Source organism: Ptychodera flava, chromosome 21 (genome assembly GCF_041260155.1).
Source record: "Ptychodera flava strain L36383 chromosome 21, AS_Pfla_20210202, whole genome shotgun sequence".
NCBI classification, from domain to species: domain Eukaryota; kingdom Metazoa; phylum Hemichordata; class Enteropneusta; family Ptychoderidae; genus Ptychodera; species Ptychodera flava.
In genome coordinates this window covers 19,771,414-19,784,347 of record NC_091948.1, presented here as the reverse complement: position 1 = coordinate 19,784,347, position 12,934 = coordinate 19,771,414, and the positions used below count along the sequence as shown (strand labels likewise).

At 38.5% G+C, this 12,934-nt stretch overlaps 1 protein-coding gene across 1 annotated transcript in view; it reads right to left on the bottom strand.

The window, feature by feature from the left end:
- Positions 1 to 4,342, bottom strand: part of LOC139121659 (uncharacterized) — a 33,142-nt gene extending 28,800 nt beyond the window's left edge. The window contains exon 1 of the mRNA XM_070686736.1: positions 3,997 to 4,342. The gene's annotated coding sequence lies outside the window, so the exon portion shown is untranslated. The remainder of the gene's footprint in view (positions 1 to 3,996) is intronic.
- Between the last annotated feature and the right edge of the window lie 8,592 nt (positions 4,343 to 12,934).

The following is a 12,934-nucleotide window of genomic DNA, read 5'->3' as shown; positions in this document are numbered from 1 at the left end:
TTGTCGGAGATAAATAACAGTTTATTTGAATTTTGTAATATTTTGACCATGTTGATCCTATGTGCGATTCATTCAGCAAACATGCGTTTCAGTTACTTTCTACCAATCACTAGGACTAGAATCTCCCGCCTAAATGTTGTTTCTCTTTGATTTTCCATTGCGATCGTAATCAAAGGTGCGTTTAGTTTGATACAGTTGCTGTTCAGTTTCGACTTCCTCACTGTCGGTGCTGCAATAAACGTTGTCAGTGCAAATACACCATTTCTGTTGCTTCTGTGTGGAAGTCAGACTCAGCAACTTTGATCATAAAAGATCACATCACCACAATTTGGAACATTCTATGAGTCTGCTCAAATTTCCATCAATGTAGCCCTGAACAGCGGTATGAGAAGTATTAATTTAGGTGATGTTTTATGGAGAAGACTTACGATCAGATGCTTCACTTTACACTATCTTCTGTCAGGTACCTGTAGCAGGTGACAGGTCTCCCCTATCCCCACAGAACTCTCTCCCGACAGCTCTGTATGCCAGGTACAAGTAGACTGTTTCGGCGAGTCAGTAGGGCCGCTTTGAAGGTCAGTGGTACCATTGAGGTTATCGCTACTCCCTCCACTAGTCGCGTGTCAATTTTACAGTGACATTATTCCCAACTCGGGAAGGACAAAATCGCCTCACTGACAGTGCAAAAAAACACTCTCACCAATTATGTCGATCTCTTCAACCGTTGGAAATTATTATTAATGCATTCTGGTGAAGTGCTGAGTGCACGTGCCAAAATACCGTTGAACCATGACGAATTATTAAAATATACTCAGTAAGAGCGCGGAATGACAATAACACTGATTATAAGAGAGTGTGATTTTGCACTGATCGATGAAAAAGGTGTTTTTACGCTGATATGCGTGTTGGATAGCTCTGTAGGTTTAGCTAATCTAGTTATGTTGCCGGCAAGAGCGAAATAATGAAATCAACGTTTTCTGTACGGTAGACAAACGGTCAAAGGTTGTTCTGCCGTGTACTTCCCACGACTCATGCGCAGAATGGTTTCGAGGGAGGCTCTGTAACGAGAGAGAGATATTCTCCCTGATATATACTTTGGTACAATACATGTTTAACGAAATCGTTGTTGACATTGACTGCTCGATGAGGTTCCAAAGGAAATCGGAAAATTAAGGCATCTGTGACTCGAATGAAATGTGGCGCCATTTATTTTAATCTAACGAAACTGCAAACGACAAAACCACAAAATTTTGAGCTCAGTATGCTTAGATCACTGACAGATGTGGCTGGCTGATTTTCTCTGAATCATCTTGTTTATGTATATGACAGAGCGTTAATGCTCTTCGCTTTGATCCCTGTACTTACTACTTTACGTCATAATGACGTGGTGGTAAGGACATAGCAGAACATAACAACTTAAATCACCGCTTACACGCGGTATGTTTTTTTTTGTTCCGTTCACACGACAAAGCTGACAATTCATGCAATTTTTACTAAATTTATCCCCGTATCTCACGATTTCCTTTTCCTTGAAAAAAGCGACGCCCACAGGATCATCATTATCATTCCTTACGTGTGGCCATGCTTGAGGGCTGATCTTTTTCACTCACTACTATCACTTCCCTTTTGTTTGCCCGGATTCTAAATTTAATGTCTCCATGTATCTCTGACTGCCGAAAAAAAATCACATGCAAGTCACACGTGCTACTTGCCTCAATAAAATTTTAAATTTTGAATACAATTTCTTGGAGGACGATTTTCAGATACTGATTATAATTTTGTTTTATTCATCAATCATTATTAATGGCAGAGTATGGTCTCCTCTGATATGTTGGCAACGTTTCATTGTTTTCCACACGTTATTCTGCCTCTGTAAACCGTTGAAGATTGGTAAATTTATGCATAGCTGTTATTACTGTCTGTGAGCGTCTATTTTATCAGGGATCTTGTCGTACGATTACACTTTGACCGAATTGACAAGCCATGGAATTTAACGCTGCTATTGACATTAAACGATGCCCATTTGAGAGTGTATGTAGATCAGAACGCGTTCTGGAGATCAATATTGACCTTTCAACGATTACACTACAAGTTCATTAGTCATGCTCACAAATTCAATATTTTCTGAGGCTGCCACGGTCTCCGAGTGATTTAGCGTGTGATTGAGTAGAAACGACGCTAAATTTCAACATAGATGTATTACGCAGAAAATGGACTACCTCCAGTATTTGGTTTCGTCAACGAACTAATCACGGATGCATCATGACAGTGGGTGGTCATTATGAATGCATCACAAAGGCGGGATTTCGTGCCACACAATTAGTGCCAGTCTTCTCCACAGAAAGTAATGATATTGCCCAGATTAACACTTCTCATATAGTTTCGTTCTGTCTCGATGCAGCTGCATGTTCCGTTATTTCGCACAAAACAAACTTACATTTAACAGAACATATCGTAATATGTGATCGTGATCAATAGCAGGTGAACCGTTAAATGGATCAACAAAAACGTCAAATTTAATTTATAATTGCAGATCATGGGACCCGCTACAAACCCTGGAAAATGAATCTAAAAGGATGAATATCGAAATGTATTTCGAATTTGGAAAGCACTTGCCTGTTCTTGATCTTCTTGTGATCAGCGGTTCTGCAAATCGGAAATGTTCAGTATGAGATGTGTTTGTTCTGTCCCGAAGGGCGTTGATGACGCAACCACTTTCGAAAACGCGTACACAATTGAACCACAGAAATTTTTCTCCTTATCAGTTATTGAACAGACATCTTTCTGTCAGAAGTGTAACCCGTTTAGGAATATTCTATTTTTCGTGGGATCGTCATGTTCAGAAAATATCCCTCAGGTACACACGAAGGTTATTATCATTGATACCTATTCTGCTAGGAGAACGATGTGATGTCTTTGAATTGTTGAATACCTTAGGATGCCAATGTTGATCCATAAATCCTTTACATAGAATTTTACCCCTTGATCCTGTATTCAGAAATTAACCTTTTAGATCATGTGTATAGGAATTTGCCCTTTGATCATGTATATGATAATTTGTCACTCTGATTCAACATTTGCTTATTGACCTTTGGCTTGTGTAAATGATTATTATATATCCGGTGACTCTGTACACGCCATCATTGAGTTCATTGATGAAACGACCCTGTCAAATACACATACACAGCACCCAAGTTCACACGTCCTTTTCAAAATAAGACATAAATAATTCACTTCAATTCGAATAGCAAAGTGTTATACAAACATGTCAGATGAAGATGACGACTCCGTTGGGAACGAAATGTCGTAGTTTGCTACGAACAATCGGTGTGTTTCATAAAAACAACAAGAAAATTGACATTATCACAGAGTAAATTCAAACGTTGTTTTGATTGTCACTACTTAGGCACACACCTCGTATAAATCACAGGTCGACGCTTATGTCTGTCGACGTGTACATACACACTTGTTTGTGAGTGTGTGTGAGTGTGTGTGTGTGTGTGTGTTAATTTCCTTTCATGTTGATGACATAACAGTCATATAAGTGTCCTCGTTTGAAACTCCTATATTTTGATACGAACGCTTGCACTAATGTAAATGAATAAGAAAGATATATATATATATATATATATATATATATATATATATATATATATATATATATATATATATATATATATATATATATATATATATGCCGCATAGAGACAGGGAGTTGGAGCGTTTCTCTCGTTCCTGCGAAATGGCGTTCATCCATGCACTGATGTGTACATAAGATACAGAAACCTTGTGGTAGCAAAATTCTAATCCTATAGCCAATGTAAAAAATGGAGATTTCAAGAGCGAGTAAAAGGTTCCTGATTTTATGCGTAAGGGGGAATGAACAGATTGTTCTTGTCGATTCAATCTGATCTTCAGGTCGTCGATGGATCACTAAGTCAAGACCGGTACAGATTGATGTGCTTTTGCCACGAAATGAATTGTTAACGTGCTTACTTGTTCAGTTGCTTTCAAGGGCTTCAGGATGGACGTATAATCGGACTGTCTATTCCATGACACTACTCCATCACCATGGTAACCGCAGATCTTGGATGAAATATGCAGGAAGCTGTCACTGAGTCTTTGCTGTTAGATATCTCTTCCTCGTCTCTATACTCTCTTTGTCAGTGTCGTTACACAATGAAGAAGGACAGGTCGCAACGGAAAGACGTCCTCTTTCGCTGCTACAATTCTGCTCCCTGAATGTGGGTCGACACTCAAATGTTTCCTGGTCGCGTAAATTTATTGAGCGACAAATCCGCTCTTGCGCTACGCCAGATATGCTTGGAGATACATCTGATGAGGCCTTGGGGGTTCTTGCTGCCCGGACAAATCGGCGCATGCGTGTGTAAGCACACTCAATATGTCATTGCTTTAGAATACCAAGCGAATCGATTTATTTGAATACTCGTCGGTGTCACTGTCAGCGGATGTCGACATGCGAATCTCTGTGTGGTTTGAAAACGAAGTAAAGTCGAATAGATACACAGATAGTGTAGGTATGCATGCAAGCGGAAAGAGATACGGTCTGTAAATGATTTCTTTAAGAGTAAATAAGATCCAAATGTGAACATCTGCAGGACACATAAATGCCAGTACCTTTGAAAAAACACCCCTCCTCGATGTGCAATAACACAAATAAAACAGCATTATATATTAAAAGCACTAACAGTTAAACAAATACTGAATCATCAATACGCGAACAGAAAACATGGAAATTATGGTAACGATGATGATGATGATGATGATGATAATGATGATGATGATGATGATGATGATGATGATGATGATGATAAGATGATGACGACGACAACAACCTTATCATCAATATCATTATTGATGATTATCATCATCATCATCATCATCATCATCATCATCATCATCATCATCATCATCATCATCATCATCATCATAAATATTCCGACTGACTAAATCCTGGTTTATTCGGTGTCATGTTACTCGAAATACATATTTACAATTATATTATTTGTTACGTGTCTACACGGACCAAGCGGTACAGGTAAATATTTAAACTGCAGTCCGCTGATCGGTAGGAAAAAAAAGACAACGTGTTATTTGGCTGTAATGATCCGACCAGACAAAGCAGTGATGTTAAATATTTAGCTTTCATTTTAGTGAGTTGTACTCGCACGGTTTCCTGACTGTAGCAGATCTGAAATGCATCGCTTGATATTATAGTTATTATACCCCTGTACCTAGGAGTATCATAGCGTATTGATATTTGTTAAAAGTAGAAACCATTCACCTTCGCCCTGACATTGAAGTCCTTTGTGATATTCAAAGAATGTTATTGGTGAATATTGCAGTTTAAGTAACGATAATTTTGCACATGGTGGTAGTAAAATGCCTTTGTATGAAGTTGACGCCCCTCGGCCATGCGGCCATGGCCCGGTTCATGAGAGCATTTACTGCTGGAGTAAAATAAAATAGAAAACGTGATTTTTAAGTCTCCTACAATTAACCTCTCGTTTCCTCTTAAGTGAGAATATGGTAATGCCCTTAGAATGCCATAAGTGTACCGTCTGCTAGGCATCAAGACAACAGTGCTGAATCACACAGATAAAAAAAAAACGGTTTTGCCTTCAACTTGAATCGGTTAACGTACGGAAAAGTACATATTACAGCGGATATCAGATATTAGATATTTGATTAATTCTATGAAATATGATAAAAAATTAATACTAATCATTATTGTACACAACTGGTTTTTGACCAGTTACTCCCTGTAGCTACTGTTATCCTTGTTAAGGTAGCTGGAAAGGGTATTTTTGATCCCAAAGGTTCATGTACTTTCATTTCTTCAAACTTTAAATAAAGATACAGATGTAAATATTTCAGGTTTTCATAATCACATATTTAACTTTATTTGGAAAAAAAATAATCGTAAATATAACGCAATCTTTGATACCATTTAATCACATTATTAATAATTCATTAATTTCTTAAAATTTTCAAAACTAAAATCTAATCATTCATTTTCCCTCCGGTTTTTTGTACAAAATTATATTCCAAGTCAATCGATAGGCTAGCTAAGGGACAGTTTTTGCGTGGATGTCCCCCTTCTGCTAATATCCATCGGAAAGATATGGATCTCATCAATATAAAAGCGATAAAGTTTGAAGGCCGATTCCTCGAGAAATAGCCTTCTTAGAAAAAAAACCTGTTATTTCGTGAACTGATCAAAACTCGCACGGTATTCCCCGGTCGCTTGGCTGGTTTAGGGTTTAAAGCATGGCTTAGCTTTTTTTAACTATTTGACAGAAATCTGTTTCCATGTTACAAAATTCTCCAATCACTGACATGCATGATCACAAATTTGAAGTTGATGCGATTTATAAGTCTGCTGTTTTGAAACCGCGGCCTTGTGAGGAAGCTTCATTATGCATTACCCAGGGTTCTGAGGGATTGCCTCGAGAATTCAGAAATCATTGCAACCTGACCAATATACGCCCTCACTCGTTCAAAATTTGTGAGTGATCACCTCTATTCCGCTACGAGCACACACTTGATTGAACTCCCTACGTTATACCACTAGCTAGTATTATTTTGTATTTTTTGATCACCATCAATTGATATATTGAAAACTGCAATTGAGAAATGAGGCATCTCTCCATACACAAACGCTTTTCTGAGGTCCACAAACAACAATACAGTATAAAAGTATTCTCTTAGATTCATGTACTTTTTTACCTTGCAATGTTTGTCAACATGACATGTGCGTTATTTTTTTCCATAGATTGTAGAAGTACTGGTTTTTCTATCATCGATATTTTTTCCTTAATCAAAATCTTCGTGTCTCTGTAATCTTTCAGGTAGTTTTTTAGTCTTTTGTACATACTACTTGTACACAGTTTTATAAGCAGCTTGATAGAGCAACTACCATAATACTTGATTAGATCTGTTTGCAGATTTATGTGAATCCGAAGGACGTTTTATGGTAATTGTATGACTAGATTTTGAGTAAAAACACCGTTAAATGAAATGACGTGACAAGGTCAATAGAAACCCAACCTGATTTTCACGATCAAAACCGTGATAAAAGCCAGGATCAAAACTCTAGAATGGGAGCAATAAAGACGCGGACGTCTCGGTGACAGTGCAATGAGTCTAAGAACTGATTTCTTGAATCTATTCGAACATTTCAATTTAGGTGATAGGTTAGAATTGCACGACTCTGTACATGTAATCCATTGTGTGAACTCTGTCGATGGTTCGACATGAAAATGGATTTTGTTCTCAGTTAACACCGCTTCCCGTGGAGATTATGTACACGAGAATTTTTTTGATATCGAGTTAAGGGACTTCGTTTGTAAAAGACAGCATTAACAATTGGTTTGTGTAGCGTGATTGTGGTCTTTCATTTCTTTATATTTCTGGGAAAATATAATTTCCGTTATTTTTCCGCATCCTGCCTCAGATGAATGGAAAATAGGCAGTGGACAGGCAAAGATCTTACGTAGGGGGTTGTCGCACTATTAAAGGACACACTGTCGACGTGTGTGGTAACGGGAAAACACACGACGGCCTCCCGTGGTAGTAACGTTAGCGACTGAGGACCCTATTAAATTCTAGAAATGATGTCTAATTTTATGGTTATCTTATATGTAAAATCTGTTTACTCGTCTATTTTCCCTACGGGGAAAACTTATATTACCTAAGGCCACTAGGCATTTATTGTATCACCCACAATGTTTCAGGTAGGGTGTTATATCAAGAACAAACAAGTTTAGTACAGTAAAGCTTGAACAACGGCAATTACATAGTATATTCTTAGCCCGCCCTAGCGTAAGCGTGACATTTTACATGTATGTAGGCCTACATGATCACCCCGAACTCCAGACAAACAAAACATAACTAACGAACACCATGCTAGTTTACTAAAATTGTTTATCCTGTTTTTGTCCCAGATTGCTTTGATAAGGCCAGTTCGGTGGAATATGTCACCAACAGCAGCGAATACAATGAATAGTGGCCGGCGCAAGTCAGGTAAAATGAAAGCACGATCAATTACAAACTATTCATGTGTGAGCAGAGAGGAAAAACGTTAAGTGTTTTAGGAAAAAGCCAATAAGTTCCACTTAAGAAATGAAAGCAATGTGCTTGTAAGAGTCATTCGACAAACTTGAACGGTAAAGCGAGATATTAACAAAAAATTATAATGAGCATGATTCGTGAAAGTCATTACAATCTTTAACATTGGTATAAGAAGAACAAAGCAATTGCATTATCCCTGACCACATCAAAGCATTGATATATCTGAACTCTTCGTACACAGACAGCATGATATGCATTCGGTCAAAGAGTATTTACCAATTGCATATTATACTTTTAAATGTTTGACAGTTTTTTTTTAGATATTTTTTGGATTTAAGATAATAACGACACCGTGCATAATGAACAAGCCGATAATTCTCTAGAAAATGGGTTTGAATGGACTACAGGATGTCTGAGGCCCATCATGCATGGCGCGTCACATGCGTTACGAGAATTTTGTATAATCTGGAGTCCAAGGGTTCATTGATCCCTTATGACTCATATACCGTTACTCCCTTTGCGTCGGTGAATCTTCGCGTGTGGTGTTACCAAAGGATCGCTGAAATTTGTGTTGGCTCCACACGAAGCCGACTGAGTTGGAAAACGTTATCGTTCATCTCCTACCTAGTCTGATTCCCTGACCCATTTTCCCCGGTAGAGGGCGTGGGGAACAATATGGTCCCTATATGTTTTAGATCGTTCAAACACTGAAAGACTCGTGCATGCTTTTGTAACATCACGTCTCGATTACTGCAACAGCTTGCTGTTCGGTATCGAAGACAAATACCTCTGTTAACTTAAGTTACTTCAAAATTCTGCTGCTCGTCTAGTTACACGCACAAAATGCATGAACACATCACACCAGTGAGACGTGAGCTTCACTGGTTGCCTATCCATGCTAGAATTAAGGGAGCATTCGTTATTTACGGGGAGGGGGGTCGGTGGCAATCAGGGGGGGGGTTTGACTTTTACAAAACCGCTTTTAAGGGGGGGTCAAATTTTACAATCAATGATTGAAAGGGGGGGTCAAATTTTACAAAGGTTTTTATTGAGTTATGGAAAACACCGAAATGTTGCTTGTGTAACCGATGTTTCGAGACTGCAGAATAATAACCGACCGAAGCTCAGCCAAATTTATTTCTCTAGCAGGGCCAACAAGTCCGAGACTGGCGTTAACCTCTCTAGAGCAGCAACAGAGCATGTAGCCCTGAGTACAGGTCTGTGTGTTCCTGGCGTATACGGCCTCCACCACGCTGCCCTGCAACGGTCTGTGGAGATAACTGGGGTCTCTGCAGCAAGATTCAAAATGGGGATCGCCATGGGTAAACAACTTGTCGAGTATGTTATGTTTCAGAAAATGAGCGGTTTTGGACGTTAGGAGAAGTCAATCGCATCTTTTCTGGGATTGGTTAGGAGGTAAAGGTAGGCAGGGAAAGGATTTTGCCCCAATAGAGCAGAATTTCGGCCAAAAAGACCGTTTAGTCTTCATTGCAGTCCAGATCCAGGCCGCAGAGACCTCAAGTCTGTTCAAAGACCATTGCAGGGCTGTGGTAGAGGCCATATAATGCTGGGAACACACGTGCACACACCTGTACGCAGGGCTACACAGCATGGGGCATGAAAAATTGCCAAATGAGGAACCAACACACAGTCATATAATGTAACAAACAACTTCTGTATATATTGTGTCAAATATCGGGGTCTACATATAAAATAGTAAAACCGTACCCAAAATTATAAATATTACTCCATGGTAACAGTAACCGTACTGATCGACCTCCCGACGGCAGGAGTCGAACACACTTTCAGAACAAAACTCTGTTCAAACCCTTTCTAAATGCTTGACAATTTCTATGGAAAACTTAACGGTACCGCAGAGGTACCTCAGACTTGACGACGCGGCTGGGAAACACAAATAGTTCACACGCGACTTTAACTAATGTTCGATGATGAGCACAATTGTAAGTCCCGTGTAATGTCTGCACATGAAAGTCGGCGACAACACACGCAATTCACTGCTAAGCAGCGTCCAGTTCAGCTACCACGGGAGCAGCCATCTTAATATTCTTAGATCTTTTGTTTACTTCCGGTCGGGACATGCCGAACTAATCTGAAGTCTTACTCTGCTAACTCCGCGCATCGACAAAAGTTCAGTGGAACAATCATAAATAATGTTCTCATGACAATCTCAGACATCTGACTGAACTCATAAACGGAATAAAGTTCACAGTTAACACACAATTTGCTGCAGAAAGATCAGCTTTCAACTTGTGGTGATATTATCATCTTAGCAGTGCGTATATTGCAAATATACGGCACGGCTTTCACTTGTGTGAGCAATGTTCGTTCCATCGACTAAAGTAGAGCATGGCGTAGGGTTTAAATAAACTGTCCGATCCGCACAAAATTCGATCTCTGCCACTCACCGGTTTCTTTACATATCTGCTGACTTGACTAAGACTCAAAATAGAGAAATATCTGACTTAAAAAGCACACGCTGACACTCAAACCTTCCAGTGCCAGTGCAGCATGCAACGTAAAACACTCTCTGGAAAGTTCCCGTCTTGGACTCCCTAGGTATACAGTGATAACACACAAGAACTCCCAGGCAAAATAGAAAATACACAGGTCCTCCATACATAATCTATGAGAAGCTATGAATAATTTCTTTTAAATACAAAACTAGCTAAATCTGTGTATTTATAGATTCTTGATTATTGATGTTAATGTACTTGATAAGACTAGGGTAGTTACCAGTGCATACAATTGATGAATTGAGGGGGGGTCAAATTTTATAAATTTGATTTGGGAGGGGGGTCGCTTTTTACGTTTCATTTGTCGCTCAAATTCCACCGGCCCCCTCCCCGTAAATAACGAATGCTCCCTAATTTCAAAATTCTTCTTTTTGTGTATAAAATTTTGCATGATCAAGCACCTGCTTATCTTTCTGATCTTATCACAGTTCACGTTCCTAAACGGTTTACACGCTCAGCGTTCACACCAGTTTTGGAGCCGGTGAACTGGAACAGAAACATTTTGGTTACCGTTCTTTTTCTAATGCTGCTCCCACTTTATGGAATGCCTTACCAAAAGAAATTAGATTGTCACCATCTGTTGCCTCTTTTAAAACATCTCTGAAAACATATCTCTTCAGAAAGTACTATAATGATTAAGTCATCGTTTTGATGTTCGTATCATGTTGCATTGTAGAGTTTGTATTTTTAACGGAGTATTTTAATGTACTTGTTGTATTTTAACCAGAGCATTTTATTGTACTTTTATTATTATTGTATTTTCAAATCGTATTTTACTGTAAAGCGGTTTGATATTTTATTGATGGAAATCGCTTTAGAAAAATAAATTATTATTATTATTATTATATTTCCCCACGCCCTCTACCGGGGAAAATGGGTCAGGGAACCAGACTACTCTCCTGCCGAGCCTAGTGAGGCGGAGAACGTTTTCCTCAAGTCTGTCAATGGGGGCGCTACACACCACCCTACTGAAGTGCGCAGTTGAAGAAACCGTTCTCACCTATCCTTTGTGTTTTTATTAGTTTACAGCCATACAGATTTGAATTTCTTTGTTATTGATATTAGAATAGATTTATCTTAAAGTTTTGAAAAAAGAAATAAAAGGTAATGTTAGTTGTCACGCAATTTTTTTTAATCTGTGCATGACAGCTCATAAGACGCCTTAAATAAAATTCTTTGTTTGCCGTCTTCGTGCCGGTAGGTTTTCAGAGAAAATTAACACAATGTTTAACACTATTACAAATAAATTATTATTTTTCCAAAAAAACCCAAATAAACAATGATCTTATTAGTACACTTTTGTTTTTTGTCTGTGTATGTTTCTCAAAGTCCAGGACGGCAAACAAAGAATTTTCTTTAAATGGCCTAACCACTTTGTTACTCGCAAGTGGCATTCGATGTTCAGAGATGATCTTTGATGTTTACCGTCGGATTGGACTTGTATTCGTAAAAATGAACAGAGATACCAGCTGCTTTTGACCTCACCTGGATTTCTGTGAAAACTTGCTCCGCCGCGACTGCAATAGAGAAAACCTATAGAATGTAGCAATAGAGAAAACCTATAGAATGTAGCCCCCATGGCTTCAGCTGAGGCTTTACTACTCCTGTGCGGTACATGGCTGAAGAAGGCGTCACTCTTCCTCTGTTTAAAATTTCAATTTTTATGAAAGTTATTCTGTCACAAATCATTGATGCATTTATAATCGTAAATAATGATAATATTACTGATGAATGATATGATTTTATTTCAAAATCGGAGTCTTCACGAGGACAATCCACTAGGAATCTTATTTTTTCGAAAACAATGTGAATAGTGCAGTCTCAACGTTCCCGGCTGAAAGTACACTATACACTTTGTGCAAAGTCTTTCACAATGGAGCCCATGTCTTTGATTGGCCAAGATGTCGGTTTAAATATTGTCTTTGAACCGTGAGATGTAGGTGCGGACAATTTTGGCATTATCGCAAACAATTTCACACCAGCCTTCATATTCCATAGAATAAGGTTGCTGACTGCTTCCTTTCCTTACGACAATTACCCTGGATGATAGATAGATAGATAGATAGATAGATAGATAGATAGATAGATAGATAGATAGTTAAGTACATGCATACATACATACATACATACATACATACATACATACATACATACATACATACATACATACATACATACACAATATTTGAGCAAAATAGAGCTCAGGGTAACACTCAAGAGATGGTTGAATTGAAATAGAACAAAGATTGTCACTGGAATACGCTAATTCATTCAATTTTACCATGGATACTTTATTGCTTTACAAT